The sequence below is a fragment of the Oryzias melastigma genome, linkage group LG11 (genome assembly GCF_002922805.2).
Source record: "Oryzias melastigma strain HK-1 linkage group LG11, ASM292280v2, whole genome shotgun sequence".
In the NCBI taxonomy this organism is placed as follows: domain Eukaryota; kingdom Metazoa; phylum Chordata; class Actinopteri; order Beloniformes; family Adrianichthyidae; genus Oryzias; species Oryzias melastigma.
In genome coordinates this window covers 997,261-1,012,159 of record NC_050522.1, presented here as the reverse complement: position 1 = coordinate 1,012,159, position 14,899 = coordinate 997,261, and positions in this window count along the sequence as shown.

Here is a 14,899-nt window from a genome sequence, read left to right as displayed (position 1 = left end):
AATAAAATTCTAAAAACAATAGAAAGAACAATCAAACAAACTTTACTTAACCCATAAGAACCCTTGGTGGCATCAGCGTAACAGAAAAATACCAGAAACGGGTTATGTGATCCACTTGGATTGTGGTGCATTCTACATCATTTTATTTTGAAGGAAAAATGGGTTAAAACAAATAAGCACATTTTATTAAGGTGTGCAGCATAACCACAGTCAAACAGCCCCCTTGCATAAACACAATGGCTATGTCCAAAATCCTTCACTTTACTGCACTGTAGAGAGCGTTTCGCATTTTCTAGAGCTGTAGGAATCTACAGTTCCAAAATCGAGTGCCTTGGAAATTTCCCAGAAGTCTTTGCGAAAAAAAAGTGTGCATCAATGCTCACTAAATTGGCAAATATAGACTACAATGAATCAGAAATCCTTTATTACTCCCACAATGGGGAAAATGCACTGCGCTTGAACAATTTGTTTAAATTAGAGCTGTCAAGGTTAATGCGGTAATGCACTGGATTAATTAAAAAAATAAATAAAATAAGGCGTTCAATATTCAGCCTTCCGCTTCGCAAGGCTTCCATGAGGTGCCTTAAATTCTGAATATACACACCTGGTCTGTGCTTTCTCCCACTTAGACCATAGTCACTTACAAAAGAAATAAATATCCAACCGATTTTAGTACTTTATCCTTGTTATGTTCTCGGTTTCGATCGCTTTTTCACTCAAAGCTGACCATTTGATTTGTGGTGCGGCCCATTGTCACAGTAACATGACAGCAACTGGCTAAAGTGGTGCAGAAATCGACTGCAGCAGCAAAAGAAAAGTGATCTATAAGCCGATCATCATGATAGGGTAAATAAAGCATCAGTTCAAAGAGAAAGTTCACCTCTAACCTCTTATTTTTGTCCAGAAGATAAAGGAAAAGTGTGTTTTGATGAAGTCTGTGCAGTGATATTGAACATTTGGGCTGTGTGACCAGAACTTCCTTCTTAAGGCAGCCAATCAGAATCAAGTATTCACCTGGACCATGGTTGAAGTTCATCTTTAAAGTGCAAAAACACAATTGTAGTTTTTTATGACTGTATGTCAGTACCTTGGAGTTTTTTGGAGTAAAACTGCAGAAATGAAAGTCTTTAGAGTTCTGCTTATCTTACTGTTGATGTGTTTTTGTACACACAAATAAAACTTCTGGGTTATCTGACCTAACACTTTATAAAGTTAAACATTTCAGACAAATTCTGGCCTGTTTTTGTTCATATGGTCATATAAAATGAATTGACAACATTAGTTTAAATGTAGGATTTTAATAAGCCATCGACATTTTCCTCATCAGAACACAGTGGAATCATAACTAGACGTTGTGAAATGCTCGTATTTATTAGGTTTTCACTTCGTAAAATCGGTAACGTCATACTTGCTTTTTAAAAAAAGAAAAGCAGTGAGCATGATGTGTGAATTGCTTTTAAAATCCACAGCATGAGGTAGTCCTGTACTATACAGTTTTCTGTAGCAGTTAGGGATTAGGGAGTGAATTCAGACATGGCCATAGTCTGCAACACCTGAAACACAAAAATATCAGACCAGTGAAAGAGACCTTCATCCTTAATGAGTTTTTTGTCTCCTATAGCAGCATCTCCTGCTGTCTGAACATTAGCAATCCCCCCATGGTAAAGGAGCCTTCCATCTAGCCCCAGTTCATTCACACTTATTGGGACTTTCACTTTTTTTAATGGAAAAACTGATCCTTAACGGGAAAAGAAGGACAAGATGCCAACATTCCAGTGAATGCGTCTCGTCTCATTCATGAAAGATACACAATTTATTACAGAAATTAATAATCAGATTAAGAAAAAGTTTGACTTAAAGCTGCTAGTATTAAGTACAGTTACTGCCGTTTGTGTCCTCCGTCCAAATATCTGCATACGTCTTGAATAATCTCGCCGTATTAAAATAAACATGCAGAGAAACGCTGCAGAGTGTGCATCCTGTCCTTAAGCTCTTTCAACTTCCTCCCAAACCCGGCACTCATTCTGAACACCACCCAGCAGCTGCTCCAACCCTAAGGGAGAAGAAGTCATTTCTACAGCCAGCAGGTCACACAGGAGACCATTGTTCAGATGTGACATTTGACTCAAGCGTTGGGCGCTGAATTTCTCCGAAATACAACACCAATGTTTAGGATAAGTGGTAATAGGTGATGTGTAATGCTCCAGATTCTCATCCGTGGAGGAAAGGTGGATCCAATGAAGACGTCAATGGAAGACTTCAGTCAAATACATTTTGTTTCTGAATAATATGAGTTTGTTGATACCTAGTTAATGAATATTTGCTTTCGCTAATCTCATCAGCTGCTGCCAACAAGCACATTCTTGTATAGAAATGGCAGCAAGGAGGAGACTAAAGACTTCAACAAATCTTTGTCATCAACCACAGCAGTGAAATCCATCACAGTGACAGAAAAACTGGAGGATACAGAGTTTGATAGAACTTGAGTTCAAATTTTAAGCCTTAATTGTTCAATGACAAGAAAACAAACATGACAACTGTGGAAGTATGCAGAGTGGAGCCCACCAGAAGACCAGACTGCCACATAAAAGGTTTGTCTTGCTCCTGCCTGCAAGCCTTCCAGAAGAAACAGATGAGGTGGGGAGCAGACATTCCTCACAGCAGCTCCACGCCACTCAGCCAATTAGCAGCTGAGTGGTTTGTTTAAGTCCAAGTGACGATGAGATGTGGAGCTGGGAGGCAGCCCAGTTCATTAAGCACAGCGTTGTCTAAGGTTTACTCAGCTTGCTGGCTTGAACAGCCTCTCGGTGCTTGTTTACCAGCTGCAAATATGACAGACTGTATGTCTGTTTGACCGTCTGTTTGAGAGTGTGCATGTGTGGAGGTGACGGCAATGATGCTGAGAATGTGGCCCTTCATTGCTGTTTTACTCCAGCATTCACAATGTCCATAAGAATGAACATTACAATGACCTTGAAGATTTGACTTGTTCTGCAGCAGAACAAGTCAAATCTTCTTATCATTAACTGCATTTTGAAGACCTTCAGAATCCAGAGCTCAGTTCCCTCAGTGTATTTCCAAGAGTGGAAATCCTTGGTTGACCGAGGTCATGTTAATGCACAGGTCAGAGGCCTTTAAAATCTGTCATGTAGATGGCCCGCACAAAATATTGAGATTGTAGACCGCTCGAGATCAGGGGTGTCGAACTCAATCGCACAGGGCACCAAAATCCAAAACACACCCCTTAGGTCACGGACAGAACAGGATAAACATTTATTGAACACACTAAAACTACATTTTTAAAAAACATAACTTTTTAACATTACTACGAATAAAAAACAGATAGGAATATAATTCCAGGATAAATCAACTTAAACCTTAAACAGGGCTGTGGATTGTTGCTGAGTCGCGGTTTTAGAGGAACTACTGTCACCAATCATGAGTTAGCTTGTTCCGGCTTGGTTGAAGTCCACTCCCCTTCCACTGAAAGCAGCTAGGGGGAAACTGTCAGTCAAACATTTGAGGCGAGGCAAGTGGGTACCTCAAGCTTCTACTGAGGGATCTGATTGGTCAGATCACTTTACTTACTTACGATTAAAAAAAATATTTAAAAAAAATGTAGGATTGGAAAGAATGTGCAAAGAAGAATGCCTCAGAGCAAGAGTTATTTTGACAAATGAAATGACTGAGAAATAACTTTCTATTTCTCAATGGAAATCCATGGGACTTTGGCCTACTTGCAACTCCCTGGTACTTCCTATTTGGAACACGAGAGGGTAGGAGTTGATCAGTCCAGTTCTTAATTATACAGTCAATGGTTGCAACGTGGGTGTCTCCAAATCAAAGCCTCACTTCATTGCACTGCTTATATAGTCCAGTTCTAGATTGCCATGCCTGAGATACTTTATGTTTTACAGAATATACACTAACAATGTTATGAATCTTACAGTCAATCATGTTTGGAAAAGTTTGCATGAAATGAAAAAGAAATACTCCTCCCCTTTTTATCGACTTAACTTTTCCGTTTACCGTGAATATTGCTCATTCTAACTGTTCGTATGATACCTGAAAAGCAGGTCAAGCTGTGCCAGCTAAGACTCCGGTCCAACTATGCTCTCAGGAGACGCTTCCGACCTGGTTTGCTAGTGAGCATCGGATCCGTTCTGTTTCTGCAAGTAGGGAGATCTTGGTGGGACATTCGTCTCTTTCAGTGTTATGAAGGTTTTAGATTTGTTAGAGTAACCGTTCAAACAGGACAACAGCCCACCAAAAATCCAGTTATTTTTTATAAATCAACCAACTATGCTTCATCTCCAGGAAGCTGTGCATGAGCCTGATTCTGCAAACACACACTCCTGTAAAAATATATATTTTTCTTCTTCTCCCATTCATTCACTGAATGAAAATGGTTTTGTTTATTTATGCCTCCTTTCAGCCGTCTGACTGTCCAATTAGGACTCTAATCATTGTAGCTAATGCTCTCCATCCCCACATGGCCAAATATTAACCCAACAAGAGGCGTTAAAGAGCAATTATACCTCTGCCCCTCCTCTTGTTTTCTCATTCAACACAGAGTGTCGACCAAGTCAAATAAGCTTCAGCATAAGACCAGAGGATGTTAACCTAATGGGACCCAAACCCTCTCAGAAAACAGGCGTCCTTTTCAGGCTGCTGCTCTCTTTTTCTTCACAAAGACTCATTATGAATTATGCTTGGACCAACAGGGATTGGCCTTTTTTCTGCTCTGAAATGTTTCACTCAAGATGTCACAGCTGTATGCATCTCAGCTGGAGCGTTCAGGACGGTCATGGTTTTCTGAGCGTTTGTGTTTTTTTTTTGTGTCAGAGTGGTTTTAGAGCCACTAATGCAACGGCTGATGACAGATCACTTCATACACTCAACATGTGAGCAATTACTTCAACCATGACAGATTGCCTCAGCAGAAAAGGGTTTGGGATAAAAATCTCCCTCTTCTTCCTCTGTTCAATAAGAAATCTCATGGTTTCCCTGTGACGACCGCATGGTTACAGCAGTGTGTGTGTGTGTTTGTGTGTGTGTGAGAGCAGGGGGTGACAGTACCATCTGTCTGGCTGCTGTAGCCCTCGCCCTGCCCAGCTGGTGGGCACCGAGTAATGGGAGAGGACTTCCTCATCTTGCCCCTCGAGACTCTCAACATTAGTATGCAACCCCTACTGTCAGAGTGAGCCCAAGAATAGGAGACAAGAGATGATTTTTTTTTCCCCCTATTTGAGCGCTGAAACCCGAGGAAGTGGAAGTGTCAGGTGATGAGAACTGAGAGCTGAAGTCTAGGAAAACCTGGCACACACAGCAACAATTACTCTGTGTGCGTCTGCCTGTGAGTGGCAGCTGGACGAATGGAAATGAGCGCATACTAAACAAATGGATTTCCTGGGAGGTGGAAATGGAAGAGTATGTTTGATTCATGCCGCCTTTGACTTTAGTGTTACATCATGAAACGTTGCCCCATTAAACTGAAAAAGCATTATTTTTAAAAATTATTTACCACCAAATGATAGCATAAATTCACTGTTTCGGGGTGATTACAGACAGAGGTTGACGGGGTGCACAACAATGGTGTTCAAGTCAGAGCAGATTAATTAAAAAAAAATTACCCAGATAGAAGTGAAACATGGTCTTCAAAAAGTTAAAGGATTACAGATCCAGGGTGTAGCGATTCCTTCATAACCCTTTAACACCTGAGGATGCTTAAACACAAACACTTTAATATACTGTAACTTTTCAACCGTCAACACGATAATTTTAGCAGATTGTGAAGGAGAAAAGCGGCTCTTTCACAATCTGCTAGAATTATCGTGTTGTTAGTTGAAAAGTTACAGTAAATCAAAGAACATAAAAACTGTTAAAGGGTTAAAATGGATCATTGACATCTTTATCAAAAACTTTAACCAGTGTGACTCAAGAGATAAATACCAGTGCAGGTGAAGTTTTCCAGATTCCAGATTGCCTCGATCTGGTCAGACTGTAAAAAGTGAAATATTGGGTCAACTAACAAAAGCTCTGAAATTTGTTACGTATGAAAATATTATTTTTTATTAAATTCAGTCTGTAGGGCAACAATCACACACCCTTTGGGGTTTTGATTGGTTTTGATTTTGATTTGGTTATCTGAACCCATTCTAAAGACAAAAGCCAAAATACGATGACAGAAGCCAAAGCACCGCGACAAAAGCTGAAGCACGACGGCAAAAGCTGAAGCACAATGACAAAACCTGAATCACGGCGTCAAAAGCCAAATCCTGATGGCAAAAGTTGAAGCACAACAACAAAAGCTAGTTCACGACGACAGAAGCTGAAGCATGGAAACAAAAGCTGAAACAATATGACAAAAGCCAAAATGCAAAAACAAAAGCCACAACATAACGACAAAAAACAAATCATGACGACAAAATCCAAAGTGTGACGACAAAGCCAAAGCACAAACAAAAAAGCCACAACACGACAACAAAAGCCAAAGCAAGAAGACAAAATCCAAAGCACAACAACAAAAGCTGAAGCAGGACGATAAAAAGTGAAGCACGACGACAAAAAGTGAAGCACGACGACAAAAGGTGAAGCATGATGACAAAAGTCAAAGCACAACAAAAAAAGCCACAACACGACGACAAAAGCCACAACAGAACTGAAATGAATAACTGGCTTTCATTCAAGTTTCATTCAGTTTTAAGTCCAATGGTCTGGCACCACTTTGGCTTTTGTCGTGTTGTGGCTTTTGGTTTTATTTGAGCGTTGTCGACCACCTTGCAGGATTACTTTCACACCAACAGTCCTGTCCACAACTCAGAGGTGAATTTCTGATGAACTCCTCCAGAAAATATGTCTAGAAAATGACACAGCTTTTTAGATTCTGGCTAATAACGGCGTAATCATAATTAAAAGACCACAGAGAACGATCTGACAATAGCTCTTTAGATGATCGGAGTGGGACTTTAATTCATTTGAACTCTTTTGTGAAAAAGCTTCCGCTGGTTTTTGCCAGTGAGCTGATATGTTTATATAGTCAAATAGAACCTGTTGACTCTGTGAAAATCTTTATGTGAATTCATCCATTCATGCTACAGATTTTGACATTGACATGACAACATTCCCAAACAGTGACAGGAGAAGCAGAAATGTATTGATTTGAAACACAATGGTTAACAAACAAACAAAAGGTAACTGAAGTTGGAAGTAAATGTGTGAGTTTGGAGGTCTGGCCTCCTCGCGCTCAGCTGATTAACGATGTGTCTTTATCTCCGTCCTGGCTTTGCACGGCGCTCGGATTCTCGGTGCGTTTGCCAGCAGAGCGTGATGGCCTCCCACACTGTGGCGAAAACCTCTTTCAGATTATACGTCTCTATTTCCTTTCCCCACACTCTCCTCCTCCATTCTTCTCTGCCTCACCATCTCTCTCCAACCTCTCCTTTTCTCCATTTCTTTCTCCTTTCAAGTGTGGAATCATTTAATTATCGCCTATAGCTCTTTTGGCAGGCTGCTGAATGCCCACCTCTCAAAGCCTGGAGGAAACAATTTACCCTAGGATATCACACACACACACACACACCGCACACACACAGGCACTTCAAGGAGAGAATTTATTACAGCAGGTCCATCCGTAGTTCACAGGAATCCATCAGCAGTTCCAGATTGAGGAAATATTTCTGGATGAAAAGAAAAGGAAAAAAAAACAAATAATATCCACATGAAAAATTTCCTTGGCACTGCCCGGATCTGGAGCTATTTTGCATATTTCCTGAATGTGTTTTTCTTTCGGTAGATAAGGTTTGAGGACACACAGTGTGTGTGTTTGGGATTTCTGCCTCTGCGAGGTAATGATTAAATGTCGGACAGCCTTTAGAGCGTTTAACTCCCCATTATCAGAGCGGCAGGAGGTGATTCATTTGGGACGCTTGACTTGTCGTGCATGAGTGTGTGTCCCTGTGGGGTGAAGACGGCGCAGAAGCCACACCACAGAAAGTGAACAAAAGTAGGAAGCAAAAAAAGGAGGGAAGGCTGAAAAGAGCTGGGATAAACAGAGAGGAAATGAACGCCCCATCTCTGACTGTCAGCGTTGTTTTTGTATGAGGGGCTTCAGAGGGAGGGGGGCACTTTTAAAATGTTGACTGCTCAGAAAAAGAGCCCTAAACCTGAAGACAAGACAGAAAAGAGGGATGAAAGGGAGATGCAGGGCAAGGGGCTGTAAATTTTCAACCGAGCTCCCAGTTCATTACGGGGTGATCAGAGCCCCGGCAGCCCCACACAATGGGCTTCAGTGTTGTTAGCTAGCTCCGTCAGTGTTACACCAGGGTTAGCTCTTTAACTCGCTAGCAATGAATAACCAGGCTTTCAGCCAGGACAATGGCAGGCCAGCTTCATCCAGCTCCCAGTATGGGACCCACCTATTGTTGAGCCACTGAAGTGGGGAAGTTGCCAATCTGTAGGAACGCAGAGCGGCTAAAAGATAAACCACAAAGATTTAAGGTGCATGTGCAGCAGAGGTCAAGAGCGCTCCATCGTCACCATGTCATTAAAGATTAAAGAGGACAGCGCATGAGGAGCTGCAGAGATTCAACGGCTGGAGCGTGTTTGTGCGTCAGCTTTAGTTTCAGATGGCTGCTCAGATTTCTGGAGTGGGAACGGAGTGGTTGCTACCTGCTAGCACCTCAATGACAGTTTATGCTATGAGGCCATATTTTGACTCCGAATCCCAGAATCTGTGCAGCTTAAGTCAAACTTTTCATGTTCTCTGAATGTTAGAAGGGAAGAAGATCTGCTCACATTTGTTTAGAAATAGATTAATAATCTACTATTTAATTTGAATATATTTATTTTAATCTGATCCAGTTCACATGCTGTAAAATGTATCAGTGAAATAATGAGATTGTTAATATCATCCAGTGTTACATGGATTCTCTAAAGGAGAAGTTCTAACTAAAATGTTCAGATCATTAACATTGTAAACATTGTTCTGCTTCTCCTGGAGGACGTTTCAGTTTGGCCACTAGGTGGCGATCGCGCTATAGTATTACACTTTTTTCAAGAAGAATAAGCAAAGAATGAGCAAAAAAATGTGTTTCATACCACAACTGGTTACTTTAAAAATATTTCCTTAAAAGAGTTTGAAAAATTCATGTCTGTGAGTTTACAAGATGTTCATTTAGTCAGTAATGTATGTTTAGGTTGTATTCGCATTAGCATTAGCCGTCCTAAGGGAAATTTTATTGAACGTTTCATCTACTTCTCCTCTATTCTTTATCATTTATTTCTCAATTAGTTCTGCATGCCTCTGTTGGTGCAGTGTGATTCATGTGTTGTTCTTCTTCCCACTCCCCTCTGGGGAGAGGGGGAGGGATTTCAGTTTCCAGGAGGCTCGTTGGTGCTCCTGTTCTTGGCAGTGGACCTCGTCACTGGCACGTCTCACATCCCCAGCCCATCTGGATTGAGCCCATCTGCTACACTATTCAAACATGTAGCTTTAGAGTTAGATAAGCTAATTCGTCTTTAACAATTCTGATACATCGCCTGGCCGTCCTGGGAGGGGATCCCTCCTTCATGTCGACATCTCTGAGGTTTCTTATTTTTTTCCCCCAAATTGACTATTTTTTAGAAGTTTTTCCTCACAGAGAAGGAGGGTCTAATGGCAGGGATGCCAGGTTAACTTAGATTAGTTTAGCAACCAGCTACTGTTTATATTTTATCATTGACTTTATGTCTTTGTACAGTTACTGGTAAGCCCACTGAGATGATTGCATCCTGATATTGGGCAACAGAAATAAAACTAAATTGAATTGAATCAAGCTAGCGGACTTAAGCTTTACGTGCTAAATCGATCTCTGTTTTTATGGATCATTTATTGATCTGTTAAGCTGAGATCAATTCAGATTGATTACTCAATTTTATCAACCCAGCCCTACAAACTATTGCTTTAATTTCATGATTTTAAAAAAATCCTTCCTTAAACTATTTTTAAAATTTGCAATAATGACAATTTCCTGTCATAAAACCTAATCAACTGTGGCTATGTCAAACTTTGCATTTGTCCAACTTTTGGTTCCTCTAAAGAATCTAAAAAGTATTCAGTCTTTAGTTTCCTCTTGTGCTAGCTTTCTGTCACCATCCACGGTGTAAAAATGCCTTTAGATTTCAATAAAAGTGGAAAAATAACATAAAGAGAATCATTTAAATAAAGCAAAGGTTATTGTGTTATTTGATTTTTAGAGGGGTTCAGAACACATCTCTAAAATGAATTTGCTTGACCTATTTTTAGATTTCAATATTAATAAATCTAGTAACTTCTATTGTGTTATTGGTCAGTTTTGACTCATACATATTTTCTTGAAGAACATGAAAAAATACATCTATATTTATGTCACTAATAGAATTTTAATCCAAACACATTAAAGCACAAAAAAACAACAAAGCAAAAACCAATAAAAATCCTTTACATCTTCCAGAAGTATTAGAAAGCATAATCAGATGAAAGCCTTTGAGTCTCTGGACATGCCTAAGTTTGTTCATTTTGATTTTTTGCAACCAAACTGGAAAAATGAGCATCCCCTGAACTTCACATGATGGGGAGAGGAGCTGGGTATCAGCGTGTTCACTGAAATCTACTTACTATTTTTATTTTGGCTCAAATTATTGCTTTATAAAATGACTTTATATAACCGGGTCAAAACCAACCCTAACACCAGAATGGACATAATTTCAACCAGAGCTTTTCAGAATAAAAAACAAAAAATTGAATTTTATTGAAGTCAAGGATCCAGACAAAGTCAAAAAGCCTTGATGGAAGAAGTTAATTTTAAGGGGTTCTATTATCCAATCAAAAACTGCAGACCCTAACACAAGACTAAGGTTCATAATTCCAATAGCAAAAATGTGCTTACCCTCCAAGAAATGGCTGCAGTCTGTGTGGATTTAAAACATATTCAAAGATGTACTACTTGTAGTCATACCAGTTTGTTATTATTTTATGTGCATTCATGAACGCCTCTGGAGTTCACACTGGTCAAGCTGGGAGGGGCTTCTTCTTTATTTTCCCTTTCTAATGTTTGCTAGCTAATGTCCGTTACCTACAGGAGAAAGAGGTTGAAACGTTGAAGCGGTTCAAATCTCACCAATCTTGTTCCAGGCTTTCTGACATATGAAAGATTTGCTGTCATAGAATTCTGGCCAAATACTAACCACAACTATTAATTTCTCCTTCATGATTGATTTTCAAATGCAAATCATGTGTGACTACCAAATCAGTGACCCTGATTGGTCAAAGTATAACTTGGCTTAACTTTCAGCATTTATTCAGTGGGTGTGCTTTTTGTACATAGAGCCTGAAAATCAGGGCCGGATCTAGCCAGCCCCTATTGGGGGTGCAAACTTAGGGATACAAAATGGTTCTGGTGTAAAATCCTCCCAAGCCCATAAAAAGCCCCCCTCCGATAAAAATCCTGTTTTTAGAGTTTTTAACATGTCTGTGTGTCACTTTTCTTCTGAAAGAGAACAAATGTAATAAGAAATCATTTTGTTTTTGCATTTCCGAGTATTTCTTTTTTTAAATCAATCAAACTGTCTTGGACAGACTCTGTTTGAATGAATGATCTTCTTTCCATCAACAGCTCTGCTGCACATGCACTAAACCCTCATCTGTTCCTAGTGTCTAGTTCAGGTTCTGGAGAAGAGAAGATGGTATCTTCACATTGACTGCAGTCAAATGAGCCGCCGTTCACATTTCTGTGGTCAAATCAGCATCACTGGATTTTTGGTGTGAGTTTCATCCAATACTTACGGTAGCAGGACTGAGAACGCTGGAAAATCTCCACCAGACTCCACGGAGCTTCTTGATGTGACCACGGAAATGTGAACGGCGGCTCATTTGACCGCAGTTGGAAAGGATTGTAAATCAATGAAAGAGCATTTTGATGTTAGCTTTGATTATTTTATCAAGAACTCTGAGAAACCAATGATTGAATGTATTGATCACAGTCAATAAACATTGGAGAATTAGCTAAAAGAGTCTTTGGTGAACTGGAAGGAGAAAGAATCAGGATTTTGGAGGAAGTTCTGTCCATGAAGATCTTCACTTCCTCGTCCAGCTGACATCCGGATCAGAAATATGTCTGCTTATCCATCTCTTTTTGGTCTTTTTTAGAACATTTTTATTCATTTATTTATTACTTTGAGTCATTTTTATTCATTTGCAATAGTTTATATTTGGTTTATTTTTTTTGTCTTAAAATATATTTTTATGTATTTTTTGTTGCTTTTTTTTTAATGTTCTGTTTAGCCATTTATTATTTTGGGTTTTTTCTATTTTTATTATTTATTATGTGTATTTTGTCACTTTATTTAAGATTGGTTTATAAATACTAAACTATTTAACTATTAAAACAGCCAACACACTTTCTTTGTAGCAGATGATTAAAAAAATCTCTTTTTGTCGTCATCAATGTACCAAACCAACAAGTTGCTACTGCAGAAACTCTTGATTCCTGTTTCAAAATTGCTTTAAAATATCCACGGATGAGAAAATCTTTAGTGATAACAAAATGTATTTTCATCAGCAGGGAATTAGTGGAGTATGAAGGACAACCCCAACTTCCCACTGTCCGCCTTCATCTCAGGGGCCTTTCCCCCCCTGCAGCCCCCTGGTCTTACCGAGGCGTCACAGGCGAGTCATCTCAAACAGCTAATGCTCCGGTACTGCTAGCTTAGCTGCTACAAACAGCGCTAGCTTTAACAACCAGAAACCTGCGCTTTGTCAACTCGTTTCTCGCTTTTTCCTCCAAATTAAAACAAAGAGAGCAACAGATGAGCACAAGAAAGAGTTAAAATTTTGGGTAATCGAGTCATTTCAGCGACAAACGGCAGATAAAAACTTCTAAACAGTTCTGCCCAGCTCTGCTGCAGAGAACCGCGTGTGTCTGCCGCTGTGTGGGCGTGAGCAACAGAGTGAGAGAGGAGGACCCGAGTGAAGCGTGAGGCCACGCCCTCCCTTGGATCTACCAATCAGCACTAGCAGCTACTTTGAATGGGAGCCAGAGAGAGCAGAGAGCGCTCTGTTTTTCTGGTTTTCATGGCGTCACGTTTGGGGGGGGCATTGCCCCACCTTGCCCATGCCTAGATATGTCCTTACTGAAAATGGTCTTAGAAACTGGCGTAGCTAAAAGTAAACACAAGAGGCGCCCTGATCCGACACCGAACGAGATGCGGTACTAGACCCAAACTGGGTGCTACCAGACACGGTACCGCACGCTAACCAGTATCAGGTTAAGGTTAGGACACCAGTACTGCATTAGGGTACTGGTACTGGACGCATCCTGAGGACCAGTGCGAATCCGTTACCGCATTTGGTATTCCATCCCGAGGGTTGCAAACCCTTATTTTGCAAACAGCCAGCATGGCAAAAAATAACAAGTTGAAGACACCAAAGCATCAAAAAGTGACGTGGAAGAGGCCTCAACAAAACCTCACTATGTGATGAGAATGTGTTGGAGATGAAGCAATGTTTTCATGGCAGCTTAATTTCTTCCGTATCTCTTGGTCTCAGTTTCAAGAGGGCTTCATCTTCAGAGGACAAACTGCTGCAAAGGCCTTCAATGAAGCAAACCTCAAGCAAAGTATGTAAAATGGTAAGTTTAACATTAATAATGTTTTACTGTTATGGTGCTGTGTGGTTTGACAACAGATTCTAATTTAAAGGATGTTATCATTACTGGAGCTGCAGATCAGGACGTCAGACTTATGAAACTTACATGTTTTGACCAATCACAAAATCCAACTGTAATACATCAATTCAACCTGTAGGGGGCACACAGATGGTTTTTGACTATATTTTCAAGAATTAAACCATTTTTATTTTAATTTATCAAAACATCGGCAATGACAGCACTTTAAAATCCCCATTTATAGAGAAAAACAGACAAAAAAACGTTGATTTTGAGTTTGGTTACCCTTTAACAAAAGTTAAAAAATAAAAATAAAAAACTCAAAATTTTTCGCCATGTAAAAAGTACTTTCCCCCACTGCCACATTACAAATGAACTGGGATCGGCCACATGTTTTTGGAAGCCTGTTGAGTTTCCACTTGAGTCTCTGATGACTGCCAGACCTGCTGGGGAAATGACAACTGCTGCTGAAAATGACAAAAAAATCCAGAATGTCTGCTTCCTCCTCTCCACTGTAATGTTCTGTGCTGATAGACGTGTGTGCATTAAAATGTTATTAATGTGATAATAGTTTTATTTTGTCGATTGCTTATCTCCATGTTTAAACCCCAATTTGAAATGTGGAGCCTTCAAGTGTATTTTTTCTCTTCCAGCAGCTTCCGGATCATTTACCGTGTTTTCTATGCAAATCATGTGTGGAATACAAACTGCAATATGATCCTGAGACGTTTGACGGACAGGTGGACGCGCACAATTACTTCACCTTCACTGGCAGGCTGAGGAGGGAGAAATTATTCCTGAAGATCAGTCGGCGCACACACAGACAAAGCAGCTGTCTGAGGCACGCCGGGTCAAATGTGGTTAATTAGTTCTGTCACCTTCTCAGGTCATCGCACCTTCAGCTCGGCTGAAGAATAATCCTGCCACATTAACGCCGTCGGCTGGAGGGAACCTGTTGTCGATGTTACACTTGCATTGTGCCGTCTTGCCTTCCCACCTTCTCCATCTCCTGAAGGCCTGTCACTCCGCGCTGATGACTCCCACAGCTTGTTGCATCTCCGTCTCCATCCCCACAGCAGACTCATGCATAGCTGCTCCTGCTCTTTAAATGATTTCAAACCTGTAGTGGACTGTCAAGCTGTAAAGCAGCTGTGAAGCGTGATCTCAGAACTGCGTTTCATTAGCTGGATGGGTGTGCTGGCTCCAGGAAGAGGCCT